General features: G+C 35.9%; 1 protein-coding gene across 3 annotated transcripts in view; it reads right to left on the reverse strand.

Annotated features, from left to right (window-relative positions):
* The window catches only part of LOC100619241 (cation channel sperm-associated auxiliary subunit beta-like), a 249,570-nt gene extending 232,844 nt beyond the window's left edge, over nucleotides 1-16,726 (reverse strand). For all 3 annotated transcript variants that reach the window (XM_016427568.2, XM_016427569.2, XM_007473197.3), the window contains exons 1-4: nucleotides 16,635-16,726; nucleotides 14,763-14,909; nucleotides 12,977-13,037; nucleotides 8,966-9,061 (exon numbers count right to left, since the gene is read on the reverse strand). The gene's annotated coding sequence lies outside the window, so the exon portion shown is untranslated. The remainder of the gene's footprint in view (nucleotides 1-8,965; nucleotides 9,062-12,976; nucleotides 13,038-14,762; nucleotides 14,910-16,634) is intronic.
* Nucleotides 16,727-20,923: the final 4,197 nt, after the last annotated feature.

Genomic DNA, 20,923 nt, shown 5'->3' on the forward strand with positions numbered 1-20,923 from the left:
AGGAAAGTTTACTCACCAAGAGTTTTCTGTACCAATAGATATTTATCTCATGTCAAAAATAAAATCAAAGGGTAGTTAGAGTGTCCAGAGTGGGGTGACTAGTTTTTTAAAGGACTTTGAGATCATAAAATAAGGGGAATGATTAAAGGAAAGAGGAATGGTATGCCTTTTTCTTCTTTTATTGCTATTGCTAGCATTTCTAATAGCATGTTAAATAATATTGGTAATAATGGGCATCCTTGTTTCACTCCTGATCTTATCAGGAAGATTTCTAGGTTTTCCCCACTACAAATAAATACTTGCAGATGGTTTTAGGTAGATGCATATCATTTTTAAGAAAAAGTAGAGGGAGTCAAGATGGCCACTTAGAAGCTGAGAAAGTCAAGTCCTCCATAAAAACCCTTCCAAACCAATCAAAAGCAAAGTGCTTCAAGGGGGATAGAAAACCAAATCCAAAAATAGGACATAGCTGTGGGACCCTCCTGCTTGATTGAACTTAGAAAGTACTCAGAGAAGGCTGAATTCTTGCGTTTAAGGAAAATAAAGAAGGTCCCAGGATCCCTCCCCTACCTACTGAACTGAGACTTCAACAGTTGCTGGAGTCTTGGGGGGAGGGCTCCAGCTTGGAGGGAGTGCCTTGCTACCACAGCTATGTGAGGCTCCGGGCTCTGACCACAGCTGGCAGGGAGGCAGCTGGAGTAGTGGTGCAGAGAGGAGGGCAGCCTGGCTCCAGTCTTCAGTCACCACTCTCCATCTTGGGCCTCGGCCTCTGGAGGTTTTTTCTTCAGGACACATCCAGCACTGCAGATCAGCTAGGCCAGGTTTAACCCTGTCTATAAATAGTGCAGATAAGGAGGCTTCAGAGGGCAGGGAAGTTCAATCTCCAACACCCCCCCCACCTATATTGCTGAGACTCTTAGTAAAAATCCAACTGAAAGGGATCACAAGGTGAAGGCTGAAATCCTGACAGAGTACCTTGGTACCACCATGAGAATCTCAGGACTCTGATTGGGCAATAGGCAGGGAGGTGGCTAACAGAAAGGAGTAGAGAGAAAGATAAGGGTACCTATCTTCAGCCTCCACACCTTACCTTCACTTTCAGCTTCTGCTGGAAGCTGGGGAAGATCTGATCTCAGGGCTCATTAATACTCCATCATTTTAAACTAGTTAATCAGCAGAGCAGAGAAGTCTCTTCAGGACAGAATAGCCCAAACTCACAGATTCAGCGAATAAACAGAGGAACAAGAATGCAGTCAGTGAGAGTGGGAAAGAAGGGGGGGGGGTGGGAATGAATAAGCAACAGAAAAATAAAAAAGAAATTCCAATTGAAAACTTCTACCCAGTAATGAACAAAGAAAAAATGGATCAGAAGAGGACCAAAAAACACCAAGAAAAAAAAAAAACAGGAACTCCAGAGAATTGGACACAGGCTTTGGAAGAACTCAAAACACAATTCAAAAAAAAAAATTAAGAGAGGCTGAAGACAGCAGGGAAAAGAACTTAAAAAGCAAGATAAGATAAGTCATCTGGAAACAGAGGCACATGAACTAAAACAAGAAAATGGTGTTTTGAAAGCCAAAATTAACATGAAAGATGACCTCCAAAGAAAATGGAACCAGAAGGAGAAGGATAACCAAAAAGCCAGGGATGAAATTCAGTCTTTAAAAACTAGAATCCAACAACTAGAAGCAAATGACTTCACAAAGCAGAAAGAATCTACGAAACAAAATCAAAATAATGAAAAAATTGAGGAAAATATGAAACACTTCATTGACAAAATGATTGACCTGGAAAACAGATCCAGAAGAGACAATATAAGAATTATTGGCCTACCAGAAGATCATGACAAAAGAAAAATCCTGGACATTATTCTACAGGAAATTATCAAAGAAAACTTCCATAACATTCTTGAACGAGAGGGTTAAGTGGAAACTGAAAGAATCCACAGATCACCTCCTGCATTTAATCTCCAACTGACAACACCCAGTAATATTATAGCCAAATTCAAGAACTACCAGACCAAGAAAAATATACAAGCTGCCAAAAAGAAACCATTCAGATATCATGGAACCACAACCAAGAATCAACTACCCAGAAAAATTGACTATATTCTTTCAGGGGCAAGTAAGATCATTTAATAAAATTGAAGGCTTCCAAGCATTCCTAAATAAAAGACCAGACTTAAACAGAAAATGTGATGCTCAAACACAGAATCTAAGGGAATCACTAGAAGGTAATTAAGAAAGGGGGAAAAAACTTTTTTTAAGGGACCCAATAAGTTCAAATGATTTGTATTCCTATAAGAAAAGATGATATTGGTAACTCTTAAAAATTGTTTTTATCATCAGGATAGCTAGAAGAAGTATACTTAGAGGGCACAGTGACAAACTGTACAGGATAAACTGACAAAAAAATTTAAAACTAAGGGTAAAAAAAGAAGAAAAAACTAAGGGAAATGGGAAAAGAGAAAAAATGCAGTAAATTTAGATTTCATAAAGAAGCATATGGAGAGAAGAGGGGAGAAGACAATGGAAGGGTGAAAGAGGTAAAATCTTGCATGCATTGAAATTGACTCAGAGAGGGAAGAGCAATCATATCCATTGGGGCAGAGGATTTATCATGCCCTATAGAGAAGCAGAAGGGTAATAAATGGGCTGGTGTGGAAGGAAGAAAAACAAGGGAGGGAGAGGTTGGGAAGTTGTTTATAAGGTACTATAGTAAGAGGGGAATAAATAAGAGGGGAGAGGTGGGAAGGGAAGTAACATTAGGGAGAAGAAAAGGGGGAGATACATTAAAAGCATAAAGTTGGAGGGGAGGATAAAAGAGATAAGAGAAAAGGCAGAGTCAAAGGAAGAGGTCAAAATGGAGGGGAATATACAGACAGTAATCATAACTGTGAATGGGAATGGGAAGAACTCACCAATAAAAAGGAAGCAGATAGCAAAATAAAAACTAGAATCCTACCATATGTTATCTATAAAAAACACACTTGAGGTAGGTAAACATACACAGGGTAAAGGTAAGAGGATAGAGCAGAATTTAGTGGGCTGCAACTGAGATAAAGAAGAGAGGAGTAGCAATTATGACCTCAGACAAAGCTAAAGTAATGATAGATCTTATTAAAATAGATAAGGAAAGTAATTATATCTTGATGAAAGGCAATATAAATAATAAAGAAATATCAATACTCAACATATATACACCAAATGGTATAGCTTTCAGATTTCTAAGGGAGAAATTAAAGGAGCTTAAGGAGGAAATACATAGTAAAACCATACTAGTGGGGGGACCTTAATCTTCCTTTATCATGACTAGATAAATTAAGCAAAAAAAATAAATAAGAAAGAAGTTAGAGAAATGAATGAAATGTTAGAAAAATTAGATCTGATAGATATCTGGAGAAAAATAAATAGGGAGAAAAAGGATTATACCTTCTTTTCAGCAACACGTGACACATATACAAAGATTGACCATGTACTAGGACATAAAATCATTGCAAACAAATGTAGAAAAGCAGATATAATAAGTGTAATCTTTTCAGATCATAATGCAATAAAAATCATAATTAACAAGGGCTCATGGAGAGGCAAATTTAAAATTAATTAGAAACTAAATAATCTAATTCTTCAAAGTTGATGAGTCAAAGAACAAATCAAATTAACAATTACTGATTTCATTGAAGAGAGTAACAATGAGGAAACAACTTATCAAAATCTATGGGATGCAGCCAAAGCAGTATTCAGGGGAATATTTATATCCTTGAGTATGTATATATATATATATATATATATATATATATATATATACACATATATATATATATATGTGTGTGTGTGTGTGTTTGTGTGTGTGTGTGTGTGTATCAACATATCAGAGAGGAAAGAAGTCGATGAATTAAACATGCAACTTAAAAAACTAGAAAGAGAATAAATTAAAAATCTCCAGATAAAAACTAAATTGGAAATCATGAACATCAAAGGAGAAATTAATAAATTGAAATTAAAAGAACTATGGAACTAATAGGACTAGGAACTGGTACTTTGAAAAAAAATAAAATAAAGTACCACCTAATCTAAAAAAACAAGAAGAAAATCAAATTAACTATATCAAAAATGAAAAGGTAAGACTAACCTCTAATGAAGAGGAAATTAAATTAATTATTAAGAACTATTTTGTCCAATTATATGGCAATAAATATGACAATCTAGGTGAAATGGTTGAATATTTACAAAGATATAAATTGCCCAGATTAACAAAAGAGGAAATTGAATACTTAAACAATCCCACCTCAGAAAAAGAAATTGAACAAGCCATCAAAAAACTACCCCCCAAAAAATCCCCAGGACCAGATGTCTTCACAAGTGAATTCTATCAAACATTTAAAGAACAATTAATCTTAATACTACACAAACTATTTGACAAAATAAGCAAAGAAGGATTTTTACCAAAAATTCCTTTTATGACACAAACATGGTACTAATTCTAAAGTCAGGCAGACTAAAAACAGAGAAAGAAAACTACAGACCAATCTCCTTAATGAGCATAGATGCAAAAATCTTAAATAGAATACTAGCAAAAAGACTCAAGAAAGTTATCACAAGGATTATTCACTATGATCAGATGGGATTTATACTAAGAATGCAAGGATGTTTTAGCATTAGAAAAACCACCCAAATAATTGACCATATCAACATCACAGAATTATCTCAATAGACGTGGACACAGGAAAAGTTTTTGAAAAAATGCAACACTCATTCCTATTGAAAACAATAGAAAGTATAGGAATAGATGGACCTTTCCTAAAAAGAAAGAGTATATATTTAAAACCATAAACAAGCATCATCTGCAATGGGAATAAGTTTAAATCCTTCCCAGTAAAATCTGGAGTGAAACAAGGATGCCCATTATCACCTCTATTATGTAACATTGTACTAGAAACACTAGCAGTAGCAGTTAGAGAAAAAAAAGAAATTGAAGGGATTAAAGTAGGCAATGAGGAGACTAAACTATCACTCTTTGCAGATGATATGATGGTCTACTTAAAAGAATCCTAGAAAATCAACTAAAAAGGTAGTAGAAATAATCAACAACTTTAGCAAACTTGCAGGATACAAAATAAACCCACATAAATCATTAGCATGTCTATATATTTCCATTACAACTCAGCAGCAAGAGTTAGAAAGGGAAATTCCATTCAAAATCACCCTAGACAATATAAAATATTTAAAAATCTATTTGCCAAGGTACATATAGGAATTATATGAACACAACTACAAATACTTTCCACACAATTAAAACTGGATCTAAGTAATTAGACAGACATTGATTGGTCCTGGGTAGGATGAGCTAATAAAAATAACAATCCTATCCAAATTAATTTACTTATTTAGTGCCATATCTTTCAAACTACCAAAAAGTATTTTTATAGAATTAGAAAAAATTATAACAAAGTTCATTTGGAAGAACAAAAGATCAAGAATATCAAGGGAACTAATGAAAAAAAATGTGAATGATGGGGGTCTGGCAGTTCCAGATCTTAAACTGTACCATAAAGCAGTGGTCATCAAAACAATATGGTATTGGCAAAAGGGAGTGTAAATGAAATAGAATTGGGGTAAATGTAAATGTCCTCAGCAAGATAGTATGCGATAAACCCAAAGATCCCAGCTTTTGAGACAAGAACTCACTATCTGTCAAAAACTGCTACGAACATTGGAAAACAGTATTAGAGAGATAAGGATTACATCAATATCTCACACTATACCAAGATAAATTCAGAATGGGAAAATGACTTAAATAAAAAGAAGGAAGTAAATTAGGTGAGAATAGAATAGTATACCTGTCAGATCTATTGGAAAGGAAAGAAGTCAAGACCAAGTAAGAGAAAGAGAAAGTTATAAAATGTAAAATGAATAATTTTGATTACATTAAATTTAAAAGGTTTTGTATAAACAAAAACCAATATAAACAAAATTAGAAGGGAAGCAACAAATAGGGGGGGGGGTTATAACAAAAACCTCTGACAAAGGTCTAATTTCTCAAATCTATAAGGAGCTAAATCAGTTGTACAAAAAAGCAAGGTATTCACCAATTGATAAATAGGCAAGGGATGTGAATAGGCGGTTTTCATATGAAGAAATCAAAACTATCAATAAGCACATGAAAAAGTGTTCTAAATTTCTCATAATTAGACAAATGCAAATCAAAACAACTCTGAGGTACCACCCCACACATAGAAGACTTGCCAATGTGACAGCAAAGGAAAGTAATAAATGTTGGAGGGGATTTTGCAAAATTGGGACACTGGTGCAATCTTGGTAGAGTTGTGAATTGATGCAATGATTCTGGAAGGCAATTTGGAACTATGTCCAAAGGGCTTTAAAAGTCTGCCTGCCCTTTGATCCAGCCATACCATTGAAGGGTTTGTACCCCCAAAGAGATAATAAGGAAAAAGACTTGTAGGAAAATATTTATAGCTGTGCTGTTTATGGAAGCAAAAAAAAATTGGAAAATGAGGATCTGTCCATTGATTGTGAAATAGCTGAACAAATTGTGGTATCGGATGGTGATGGAATTCTATTATGCCGAAAGGAGTAATGAACTGGATCAATTCCATGTGAACTGGATCAGCCTCCAGGAATTGATGCAGAGTGAAAGGAGCAGAACCAGTAGAACATTATACACAGAGACAGACACACTATGGCACAATCAAATATAACAGACTTCTCTACTAGCAGCAATGCAATGATCCAGAACAATTCTGAGAGACTCATGAGAAAGAACACTATCCACATTCAGAGGAAGATCTATGGGAGTAGAAATGCAGAAGAAAAACAACTGTTTGATCACATGGTTCAAAGGGAATATGATTGGGGATGTTGACTTTAAATAGTCACTCTATTGCAAATAGTAATAATATGGAAATAGGTTTTGAACAATGATTCATGTAAAACCCAGGAAAATTGCTTGTTGGCCCCAGGAAGGGGGAGGGAGGAGGAAATGGAAAGAACATGAATCATGTAACCATGGAAAAAATTCTAAATTAATTAAGTAAATAAATAAAATTAAAAAAGAAAAAGAAAAAGTAGATACCTTGAAATTCTATAAATAAAATAATTTTAATTAATTTTAAAAAAACATTCAAAAAGTTGACTATAGGGTCTTACTCCATATTTTGTTGTTGTTCTTTCTTTTTTAAAAAAATTTTGGGTTCATGAAGGATTGGTAAAGTAATTTTTAAAAATGAAAAACTACACACACACACACACACACAAACCCATTATGTAGTATTTGCACTGGTATAAGATGAGGCACTTAAGTAGACACTATCCCAGTATTTATGCATTGGTAATGCCTTGTTTTAACTCAAGATTGTCTGAGGCTGTGTTTTATAAAGATTTTTGAGAGAGAAACTAGAAAGACAAAAATGAAGTATTAATTCTCCATCTTGCGATGAATATGAGCAGATGAGGGGCAAGCCTTGTACTACTGTAAGTGAGCACTCTTTCTCTGCTCTTTATTTCTGAGACTACTATGTCATTGCTGTTGCTGCTTTTATTACTGCTGTCACTAAATGGGAGTGATGGTCAGGGATATAACCAAGTTCCCTCTGATACAGCCTCCTTTTGCCCTTCTCCCCTAGAAAGGAAACAATCTCATTAACTGTTCTACTCCTCTGAGTTTTTCATCGTTCCTTCCTTCTCACACAGGGGAAATTATTCAAAGCAAAAGCAGATTTCTGGCCTGCCCTCCACAGTGACACCACTGACTGCTTCCTATTCAAAAAATACCCTCCTCCTCTTTCCTTACTGTATCTTCTCTTGCCATCATTTTATTCCTATTTATATGGAAAAAAAAGTAAAAAAGTGGTTGAGATTTGGAGGGATAGCCCGGGATCATAGTGTAGAAAACAAAACCCTGCTTCCACCTGAGACAAAGGGAGGGGAAATGAGGTTGAGTGAACCCATGTGAAATTTGCGAATGTAGTGTAGGCGCATTGAGAATGTTTCCATAACCAGCAGAATCAATACACAGAAAGACATCTCTAACATAAATGTAAGTAAATTCATAGACCTAACATAGCTGAGCCCTTGAAACAACAGTTAGCAAAGACCTAGGAAGAGGAATCTGTGTTATTTTGTATACCTTGTACGCAGGTCTCATTCAGATATGTCATATATAATGAACATCTTACATAGGGGAGGAATATATGGTATTCTTTACCTATGCTTACACAAGGATGTTGTTCAGTCATTTCAGCTGTGTGTGACTCTGTGACTATATTTTTTGGGTTTCTTTGGCAGAGATATTGGAGTGATTTTGCCATTTACTTTTCCAGCTCATTTTATAGTTGAGGAAACTGACGCAAACAGGGTTCTATGATTGTCCAGAGTGACACTGTTAATAAATGTCTGAGGTTAGATTTGGACTCAGGAAATGGAGCGTTCCTTACTCCACACCCAACACTATCCATTATATCACCCAGCTACCCCTGCTTACTGTGGAGGTCTACCAGTGGATTCCTCTTCTACATCTTATATTACTTAAATGTTTTGATATGACTCCATGAATAATAAATAGGTGGTAGCCTCCTCCTTAGATTCTTCTTTGCAGGTGAGTATCCTCATACAGAATTGGATACACACATGACCAACAAACTATAGACGTATAAAATATAATAAATAAACAAATCATTTATGTAATCAGGTAAACATTTCTCCTATCTAGAATGGGTCTAAGTTCCTTGAATAGTAATGGTTGGGAGGAGAGATTTCAGGAAGGAAGGAGAGCAGTTAGTCTAGATGATATTTAAACTCAGTTTTCAAACACTGAGTATAAATTTATTTTTACTTTAAATTCAGAGGAGAGGGACTAATTTTTCACCATACCACACTTAAGAAAGGATAAACAGCATTTCAATTCCTTGTCATTCATTCATTAGTGAAAATGTACAATATTTCTTTACCTCTGAGAAGATCCAAAAGGGTTCCTTCAGCAGTAAAAGTTTCTAATCCCTCTTGAAGTGAAAGGGTGACAAACCATTGTTCTACTGGAGTAATACCTGTTTGTAAAAAAAAGACAGAGAATCATTAAGTGGAAAGAGAATCAGAGAAAAAGTCCTTAAATATCATATCAATAAGTACACCAAAAAAATTGTAGATAGTTGGGGAGAAATTACTGTACAACACGAATTTTAAGCTTATCCTACTTACTTATACTTCTAAAGAGTACATTGTGTATTTCTGCAGTATATTATGTCTAAAAATAATACTTGCCTGGGCAACTATGATAAATTTTATTTCCCATGAGCAACTTTCTGTTTCATTTTGCTGTAATCAATTATTTATTAACGTTACCTATTTTTCTTTTTTTTTTTAACCCTTACTTTCTGTCTCAACAACAACTCTAGGACAGAAGGAAAGGGCTAGGCAAATAGGGTTAAGTGACTTGCCCAAGTTAGTACATCCAGGAAGTGCCTAAGGCCAGATTTGATTTCAGGTCCACCCAACTCTAGGCCTGACCCTCTGTCTACTGCATCTTCTAGTTGACCCAACATGTAATCTTTTTACTCAACCTCATCTTCTGATTTTCACTAAATAAACTCTATATGCCTTCAAGAGTGTCCTAACTTTTTCCCTTCCACTCCCAAATACCTTCAACCCATTCTCATTTGAGTTTTTGATGTTTTCCAAAGATTATAACCTTATTCAACTATATTCAGCTCATATCAATCAATGAGTATTTGTTAAATGCCTAACACATCTTAGGCATTGTATTTATCTCTGGAAACAAAAATACAAAAACTTATGATAAATATAAAGTAGTTTCAGAGGGTACTAGCATCTGATGGAACCAAGAAAGTCTTCATGAAGACAATAGATCTTAAACTAAGTCTTTAAAGAAGTGAATCTACTAATTGGAGGGGAGGAATAAGTGTATTCCATGAAAGTTCAAAGATTCTCTCTCACAGATGGAAACTACAGTAGCATGTATGAAGAAAAACAAAGCCAGTCTGTATGGATCTTAGAAGAAGGAAGTTATGTCATACTCTCTCTTCCTTCCTCCATCCATCTCCCTCTCTCCTCCTTCTCTCTCCCTTCTCTTCTTTCTAGCTATTTCTCCTCTATCTCCTCTCTTTCCTGTTCTCTTTTTTCCTTTTCTCTTCTGAGAAAAGAAGCCATGAGAAATGTAGGAGAAGAATCAGGAGAGAGAAAGAAGAAAAAAAAAAGAAGGAGGTGGAGAGAAAGGGAGAGAGGTAAAGGGAGGAAAAGTGGGAGAGAGAAAGGAGGGGAAAGAGGAAGAGAAGGATGGGGTGTGATATTCAATGTTAGATGCTGCAGAGGTCAAGAAAGGTGATGACTGAAAAGAGATATTCAGATTTGCAAATTATGAATTAATTTTGAAGTGAGCAGTTTAAGTTGAGTTATTAGATAAGAAGTCAGATTGCACAGGATTGATGAGTAAGAGGAGAAGAGGTGGAAGAAGCACTGTTTTTTCTTTGACTTTAGCAGAAAGGAGGAGGAAAAATAAAGTTCAATAACTTGGTAGAATGTTAGGAATATTTTCTTTAAAAGATAGAGTGGGCTTAACCATATCTGACTGCAATAGAGAAGGAACCAGTAGGTAGGGAGAGATTCAGAATGAGGAGGGGATTTTAACTGAGTTGGTAGTCCACTGGAGAAGATCTTAGGATTATAGTATAAGAACTACAAGGGCCCACAGAGTCCCTCTAGTCTAATATTCATTTTGTATTTTCATAAAATCCAAGATTTAAAAATGTTGTTCAAGAAAGATCTTTAGAGAAGAAGCTTGCTAACCCCTAAATCCAGATAATGAACTGTTTGCAGAAAGATACCTAAACCCTTACACTACAGGAAGATCCAGAATGAACCTTGGGGTGCAGTTGATTGAACTGAAGGTTGATTGAACATTTATTTTGAATGTACACTCTTATACCAAAGGGGACTACCCCCTAATTGGCTTTTGTCAATGTGCCCAGCAAAAACATTGCTTTTTCTGTCTCTCTCTCTCTCCTCTATTTCCCCCTTATATATAACTATTGTAGTTTTCCTCTTAAAAGGTAAAATTTTGTATTTGCCTGCAGTTAGAAAATTTTGGGGTGCAGGACACTTATGTTTAGTGATCAATTGGGGAGACTAGTCCCCCAATCATCATCAGGGGGGATTATAATTTTTAAATTCTCTCCATCTTGCTTGGTCTAGCACCCAGGAATGTGCACACCCACACTACATGGGCATGTGCTAGCTAATGACAAATCAGAAACAACTAACTGCCCCCCGGGCTGTCCTAAGCCAAGCTTGAGCCACCATTGGCACATGTGAGATGCAGGAAGTAAGGTAGAGAACAGCCTCTGGAGTTCTCGTCACTTCCTGTGGAGAGGGCAAGATGCCAGTTTGATCCTGGAGATCGAGCTTGGAGGAGCTCCACAGACAGCTTTCCTTCAGATCGGTCACATGAGTGATAAGGATTGACTCCCTTCTCTGCCTTGGCTCTCCAAGGTCTTAAACTCCTGCCTTGGCTCAGCCTGAGCCAGAGCAGTTTTGAGTTAAACTCCTTTCCTTCTCTCCCTCTCTCTCCCTCTAATAATTTCTTCCTCCTGTTGTAATTAAATCACCATAAAAACTCCATTCTGACTTGAGTGTTTCATTTAAGATTTTATAAATAAAATCCTTGGCAACCAATAATTATTATATTCAGTCTCAACCCCTAAATTTAACAATAACAATTTATAATTAACTAAATATTAAGACACCTTAAATGGTTTGTCTAGTGTCACAGAGACAATAAATGGAAGGTCCAAGATTTGAGTCTAGGTTCTTAGACTTCAGATCCAAAATCCTCCCAATCTACTCTATCATGTTGATGCTAGAGGAAGAATCAAGGTCACATATTAATATAGGTATGTTGTATATATATTATATATATATGAATAATGTAATGCATATTAATGTATAATTCTATCTACATCATCCATATTATGTCCTGATGAAGTAACTCCATCTATTCATGCATCATAATCCAGACTATAGCAATTTTTTTAATCAAAAAAATTTTTTTTTCTGTAGAAGATTAGTCCAACCTTTTCTGAGTTGTTTTGAGTCTTATTCAGGACACTGTTGCATAGTATTTTCAGGCCCAGTGCCATAAGTTATAATAATAATAATAACTAACATTTTTATATATCACTTTAAGGTTTGCAGCTGAGGCAGCTAGATGGAGTGCTGTATCTAGAGTCTCAACTTTGTGAATTCAAATTTGGACTCAGGCATTCACTAGTTTGTGCAAGCCATTTAACCCTGTTGACCTCAATTTCTCCATTTATAAAATGAGCTGGAGAAGGAAACGTCAAACCATTCCAGTATGTTTGGGAAGAAAGTCCCAAATGGAATCCCAAAGAGTCAGACATGACTGAAATGACTAAACAACAGCATCAAGGTTTGGAAAGCATTTTGTAAAAGTTATCTCATTTTATCTTCACAAACCCTGGAAGGGAGATGCTATTAGTATTACCATTTTACAGATGAAGAAACTGTGACAGTACAAGGACATGTGACTTATCCAAAGTCACTCAGATAATAAACAACCAAGACTGGATTTCAGCTTAGGTCTTCCTAAAGTCCAGGCCTGGCTCTCAATACACTGCTACCTTAGGGCAAGAACACTAGCAAGATTTTTCCCTCTTCAGGGAATCCTCTTTCTATTTGACCTCTTTTGTCAATCCTCTAAACAGTGGCAAATTTATTGTAATTCTTTTTTTTCCACTAAATAAATGATGCTCAAAAGGTCACTAAACAAAATTGTCTTTTCTTACATCTATCAAGGCCTCTTGCATGACATGAGCATCTTCCCACCATGCCAGTTCAACATTCAGGTTTTTTTTTCAAATGATGAATATCCCCATAATCATCATCACAACAAATCTGTAGGGAAAAAAATCTACACAGTACATTATTACCTTTATTTCGTGAGATGGCTTCTCTGGGAATTTTTATATTCCAAGAAGGGTTTGCAGTTTCCTTTAAAAACAAATAACATATCATAAAAATTTGACAATTTTCACTATCACAATTTAAAAGGAAATTTAAATAAATATATTCATAAGCATTCTATCTTATAGCCTCACTTTTTCTTCTGAATCACAGAGTTAGTTCTGCCAACTCAGTGAAGAAAAAGGAAAAATAAGAAAATATGAAGCACAAGCAAATTGATTGAAAAGCCATCCTCCAAGGTAATTAATATATCATTATTTTACCAAGATAACAATAATTTATATGTTACATTTTAGAGTTCACATTGATCTTTTCAGATTAGTAATTTAAGAATTATTATCTCCATTTTACAGATAAGTAGTATAAGGTTCTGAAAAGTTAATTAGTTTCTTAGCAAGTACCACAGCTTTAAAGTGAGAAAGTCAAGTTTTTCAAGCCCAGAATGTACTGACTCCAAGTCTGATGCTATATCACAGTGCCTCTCTGTGTATGTATCAATGATAAGATCCAATATTTATTATCATGATCAGCTAAAAGACTAATATAAGCATTATGTCATTATATCTCAAAAAATTTATTTCCAGCCCAGAAATGGCCAATTGGTGACTGCCCCATCTTGTCAATTACAGTGTTTTCCTTTTAAAAAGTCACTCATTAAGTGCTAAAATAATGAATGAATGAATGAATGAACAGAGCATGAATCTTACCTATATCTAGGAAGGAGACTGTGACTAAGGGCCCAAATATAACCATGGGAATAGAAAAGAATTTTCCTTACCAAATCAATGAATCATCAATTGTTGGACTTCACAAATACTTTTTGTCTGTTGGACAAGCTACCATCCCAATATTTAGCTAATTTATCAAGATTTTTGTTTGATAACTGCTGTGACTCTGGTTTCTCTTACCCAGAACAGTAATCTCAACAATAACCGTGATTTAGACATTCATCTGTAACATGCTTTCTTAGTTTTTATACTCCAAAAAGGAGTGGTAATTTTTTGTCATCTGGGTGTAGCTCATTAAGCTAAATGAATAAACAGAGAACACCCAAAAATTTGGTTTATATTTTTTTCCAAAATTATCTGAGAAATAATTGCATATATTTGTATACATACATATATTTCATTTAACCATGGAACTGTCATGATTGAAATTAAGGTAAGCTGAGGAAACAAAGTTCCGAGGACATTCAATTTATTGATAAGACTAGAATTACTAATAAAAATGAGTCCTTAGTTCTTCCTAAAGACACACAGGTAGGGTTTTTACGAGATTTCTTATACTTTAAAGAAAAATGGATAAAAATAGAACAGCATGTTGGCAGGAAATAGGGCTAATCTTGTTTTCATTGATGGAAGGAATGAGATTTCCTTCCTTATCGCTAAAGAAAGCATATTGATTTTGTCTACCTATATTCTTCTAAGGTCAGCTAGTGGTACAGAGATAAGCTTTCCTTGCTATAATTCAGAAAAAAAAGAAATACTACTTAGTTATGCAAAATATAGGTGGAGATAAAGAATGGCATCAGTTATAAAATAGAATCAACATCAGAAGTCAACATCATTTCCTTCTGCTATTGTTCATGACTTTTAATTAAGATTTATCTTCTTTTGACATTATTTCTAAAATGTCTGACTAGTTCATCTGTAATTCAATATCAACAAAGTACAATATCAAAAATATTTTCTTTACAAGAACAACATTGCTAATTATCATTATTAAAGATAAAATATCACAAAATAACATTACCAATGACAAATTAAAGTGAAAGACACCAGAATAAGTGCTGTTTGTAACTGTCAAGCTGGGTGCAAGTCCTCTTGATACGAACAGATGTATAGTTTCAGATTTTTCTCCATTACCTTTTATTTCAGGCACAAAAAAACATTTTACTTCCTTTGGAAAAGAAAAATCAAAATATCAAATGTAAATCCATAAATAAGGGATAAGGCATACAGAACAGAAGACTGTACTATTTTCAATTTTTTTTGGACAATGATAGCATGACTTAGATGATATTTGTACCTGATACAGTCACATTTAGAATGAGAGAAGGATCTGATTACAACAAAATAGATATTGTAGAAACAAAACTACCTCTACCCAATAATCCATTTAGTACTTAATATCATAGCCATAGAATGGTTATTTGGATGGGCATGGTGATAATGGGAAGAACATTCATTCATTCATTCAGAATCATCTCTCCTTAACCCAGCAATCCTCATTTAGACTTAACTAGATGAGAATATTTTTGTTTAAATAAAATAATCAGAAGTGAATATAAGCCTAGACACCTCCTTGAGTTCATCAAAGTCATTGTGTAAGACCAGGCCATGCTCTAAGCAATGTATTTGAAAGAAATAAAATGTCTCAGACTCAAGGGAAGGTATTATGAATATCTGGATTGGAGAGACTGGAGCAAACATAGCATTTTGAGCATCCTATGGAGAATAAAAGACTGAGTGTTGTGTGATTTTTTCTAATCACAGGTACACAAATAAGCAAAATATCCAAGTCATAAAGAAAGAGGTTTATTATGGGGGGGGGGGGCAATCCCACAACAAAGCTGGACCCCTGGTCATGACCAGAGGACCCCAAGCCCTGTGAGAGACCTTCTTTTATACCCTAAAGAATTAGATAACTTTTATACCAGTATAAAAATAGTACAAAATAGTCATAACTCTTAAAGAATAGAGGCACCCAGAAGCATAGGTGCAGTCAACTAGGATGCACCCCTTATTTGGTAAAAGAAATCTTTTGACCATGACTTAAAAATTACTTGATGGAAAGGGGAGAAGAAATGATGCCTGGCTAAGAGGGAGTGGTGATAAGTGGTACCAGGTTCTGAACTAAAGGCCAGGCATCCTGACATACAATGGATCACAAGTTAGGGTGCCTGATATAGCAACAATGAAAGGTGGGGCTGGCACTAAGGCCTTGCAAAAGCATTTATTTCCTTAATCCAAAACCTTAGTACTTATAGCAGGATATTCACAAAAGCCTGCTAAAATCATAACAATATCTTAGAATTACAATTATGATTATCTCAAGACTACTGATAACATTAAAACCTAAGCTTTATATAAGGGGGTAGAAGATTTTTTTTCTCTCACATAAGGAATGATAGAGAAGGAAGCTATTTTAAAAAATCATAGGTTCTGTTTGCCTCTTAAAGAAGAGGAGACCCTCCAAGAGAAATATCACAAAAATATTAGTTATTTTCCAGCTTTCTCTCCCTAACACCAGTCTATCCAAAGACAATAATATAATCTGTTGTTTCGTTACTCAGTTCTTCCGAGTAAACTGGAATTTTGCCTCGATCACAAAGAGGTTAAAAAGGAGAGAGATATAAATAAATATAAAGGCTAAGCAGAGATCCTAACTTCTATATAAGTATTATGAATTTTCCTGAGTGTTCATAGTGATATTAATAAACAGAACTTTTCATATAAAATAAAGTTCCTATGATCAAAGAAAAGGGAACCATGTGGGTTTTTAGGCTATTATTTTAACCCCCAAGCTTAAAAAAGCTGATTTTGATAAGAAGGCATCACACTATCAATAAAAAACTACATATCCAAAAAATATGTGAAGAGTTAAAGTATAAATATAACTTACCAAGTTTCCCGTGGAAAGATATAGCTTGATTATGGCCTCATTTAAAAAGGATTTAGAGGAAGAGCAGTCTAATTTTGAAGAAGAGATTCCTAAATGATGCAGAACAATATATGTCAATTGATATATTATCATTTCTACTAACACCATTATTTTTTAAATGTTAATAATGACTCATTGGAACTAATAGAGAATTCATATTGTTTCTTTACATGGTGGGGATGGAAATTGTCACCTGCTAATTATAGAGAACTTGTCAGTGATGTGCAACTGCTGAACTAAAACTGCAAATGTTAAGTAATTAATCAAACAGGTTCTCTACAGCAACAAAACTGTCTGGTCTCACTATCAGCCTCAGCAAAACCGAGGTGCTGTTCCAACCTGCACCAGGGAGGCCCACTAACCAGCCCTGCATTACAATCGACGGCACGCAGCTTTCTAACGTCAACACTTTCAAGTACCTGGGCAGCACCATCGCCAACGACGGGTCCCGAGACCACGAGATTAATGCCAGGATCCAAAAGGCCAGCCAGGCACTCGGGCGGCTGCACTGCAAAGTCCTCCAACACAGAGGTGTAAGCACTGCGACGAAGCTCAAAGTGTACAACCCAGTGGTCCTCAGCTCGCTCCTGTACGGTTGTGAGACATGGGCACTGTACCGTGTGACAAGGGAATCACTTTAAAAGACTGATATATATTAATTTAAGGTCGCCAAGGAATTCAGCTATGTAATTCCTAAATGAAAAACTCAAGTCAGCCGTCAGCCTTTTTTGGAGTTTAATTACAATAGGAGCAAGAAAGGAATTAGAGATAGAGAGAGAGAAAAAGGGAGAGAAGGGAATAGGGCTTAAATACCCCTTCTGTTTAGGCTGGGCCAAAAGGCCCAAGCCCTTAGATAGCTGGGGCAAAGAAAAGAGATCAGTCCCTATCACTCACGTGACCAAAATGGAGAAACAGTCTCAGAGGCCCCCACCTTCAGCTTCCTTCAGCGCAAGCTTCTCCAAGTCCACCGCAATCACCCCGACCAAACTCCTCAACCCCCCTCAAGTCTCCAGACCCTCCTATCTTTAAGGAAACCATCCAAGTTCCTCCTCTCAGTTCTCCCATCTACCAATCACTGTTCATCAATTTCCCTGTGCCAATGGAGGCTCTAGCTTAACCCAGGACCGCCCAGAGGTTTCTGGCTTTTGCACATGTCTGTTGAAGGTCATATTTTCAAATGATTAAATCTTTGATCTAGGCTGCAGCCCTTACTCAATCCTGTTAGAACTGAATAGGGTGGAGATTTATTCCAAGTATCTCCATTGTATCAATTCTAAAATCAATCATGATTCAAAGAAATTCCTGTTCTATGCTTAAGCATAGGTCAAAGTCCTTTCCATTGTTCAGCAAAAGGTTTCTGTCCTAAAGTAATCTGAAGAAGGGAAGAGAAGGAACCTCCCATGCCAATGGGGTTCCCATTCCAATAGACTATCAGTAAGAAATTTTCCAAGTATGAAATATCCCAATGGTGAAATTTCCAACATTTATAAGTCTAAGGAATTTTGAGGTTTACAACTGGAAGCACATGAAACAGCTGGAGCAGTTCCACCAACGCTCCCTCCAGTCAATCATGAGGATCCGATGGCAGGACCGAATCACCAACCAGGAAGTCCTCGACAGAGCCAACTCCACCAGCATCGAAGTCATGGTCCTCAAAACCCAGCGACGATGGTCTGGACACATCATCCGCATGGACCCACAGCCAATACCAAGACAGGTATTCTATGGTGAACTGTCAGCTGGACTCAGGAAACAAGGTCGACCAAAGAGAAGATACAAGGATCAGCTAAAGTCCAACTTGAAGTGGGCTGGCATTACACCAAAGCAACTAGAACTCGCTGCCTCTGACAGAAGCAGCTGGCGAACCCACATTCACCATGCCGCCGCCACCTTTGAAGATGAGCGACGTCGACATCTTGCCTCTGCGCGTGAATGCCTACACCAGGCCACAGCCGCACCTCCCATAACAACTGGCGTCCCATGCCCCATGTGCCACAAACTCTGCGCCTCAGTCTTTGGACTTCAAAGCCACATGAGGATACACCATAGATGAAACTGCACAAAGACAATCATCATTCTCGGACACTGAGAGACTACCACTATAATCAAACAATTAGCATTTTTAATTGTCAACTATGTGCTGTGTCAAACCGTACACTGTGTTAAAAGTTGGGAATATTTTTAAAATGGCAAAAGGTAGTCTGCCTCCAAGGTGCTCATAATCTAACAGAGGAAACCACATGCAAACAAATATATATGACAAGCTATATCCAGGATTAATGGGAAATGTTTAAAAGATGGAAGTCACTAGAATTAAGAGGTATCAGGGAAGGATTCTGGAAGGAGATGGGATTTTAATTGTTATGTAAAAAGAGATCAGTAGGCAGAGTGTGTTCCAGGTATGAGAGACAGCCCAGAGCCAAAAAATGGAATGTTTTGTTTCATGGGATAGTCAGGAGGTCAATTTCCCTGAATCAAAGAGTATGTGATGAAATGGATCATGATGGGAGCTGACCACGTGGGCAGATCATAGGAGGGGAGAGAGAAAAGGGAGAGGAGAAGAAAGAGACTTATAAACAGGAACTTAAAAGCATGGCTATTTTACAAGGATATTTTTTAATTGCATTGATTCTTTTATTGACTTCACCTGTGTGTCAGGGAGGAGATTCAGCTCCCTACAACCATTTAGCTAACTTTGGGGAAACAGCTGGGTGTCTCAGTGGACTGAGAGCCAGGCCCAGAGATGGGAGGTCTCTTGTTGAAATCTGGCCTGAGACACTTCATGGCCATGTGGCCCTGAGCAGATCGCTTGGACCTCATTGCTTACCCCTTATCAATTTGCCTTCGGACAATAGACATTTAAATGGATAATAACCCAAGGAACTTTAGAGACTGGAGGTTATATATTTTAAGGCATTTCAGACTCCAATAGTTTATAAAAATCTCTGTATTGTATTGCATTTTACTGTTTGCTTTGTTTATGATTTAACTTTGTGATTTTGAGTTCATATATTACTGCATTCAATATTATTCTGTTACACTGAATCATTTTAATGTACTGGGTTAACTACTGTTAAATTCTGTTGCTTTTCCCCTATAACCATATTGAGATCATTGTAATTAAGCCCATATATGAAAAAACAGCCTTTCTATTTTTAACTTTGTAAATTGTCACATAGAGGATAGATGGACTTCATCAGAACTGGTTACAATTGTATAACAACCTTTGGAAATTTTAATGTGCTAAATATCTCAACTGATTTTAAGAGTTTTTTAAACATGATTCCTGGAATTTTTTTTTACAATATCTGGTCATTTTTGCCTGCCCCTACCACGAGGTAAGGCCCATTCTATTAGCTGAAGTAAAATACATTTTATAACCCCCAACCTTCCCACATTTCTAAATATGTGAATGGAAGTTGGGGCAGTTAATCTCGGGGCATTTGTACCCCTAAAAAGCCTCCAAAAAAGGAGCATCTCTCATTTATACTCTCCAGCTCACTACTTTACTTCCACCAGAATGATACTCTGTTTAAAAAAATGTTTATTACCAAGGTTGAAAGATTTACTACATTTGTAAAAACTGTGACAAATATCCATCCATTCATAGGTTTTTTTTAAAAAATGCCATACAGCAACTTATGTGAAATATGATAATGTGTTTGCTATTGTAATTAATTGGGCTATTGAGAATTTGGGGGATTTTGATAACTACACATTTGTACTATTGTTCTTTAACAATGAAAAATGTTACCTTGCTCAATTCATTTGCATATACTTACAGTGGGTCATGGCCAGATATGAAGAGGAAATGGATCTCATTTTTGGTGAAAAAGCCTTGTATTCTATGTTTTCTTAGCTGACACAGTGCATCAATGATTATAAGCTATATTTTTTGAATTTTTAAACCTCTTTTATTACATTTTTCTGGCATGTGCAATATACTATTTAGTACAAAGAAGTAGAGAACTTAGAGCAGAATATTCCCAAAATCAAAAGAGCTGGAATTACAACCAAGAAAAACCTACCCAATTCTATAGGCAAAATAATAAATAATTAATGAAATGGAAGACCTTCAAGCATTCCTAAAGAAAAGATGAGATCTAACTAGAAAATAACATTCAAACCCAAGTCTCAAGAGAAGCATAAAAGTTAAATATAAATGAGAACTTAAAAGGGACTATACAAGGTTAAACTGTTTGCATTTCTATAATAATATATAATGCATGTAATCTCTGAGAACTTTATTG

This window comes from Monodelphis domestica, chromosome 1 (assembly GCF_027887165.1).
Source record: "Monodelphis domestica isolate mMonDom1 chromosome 1, mMonDom1.pri, whole genome shotgun sequence".
Classification (NCBI taxonomy): domain Eukaryota; kingdom Metazoa; phylum Chordata; class Mammalia; order Didelphimorphia; family Didelphidae; genus Monodelphis; species Monodelphis domestica.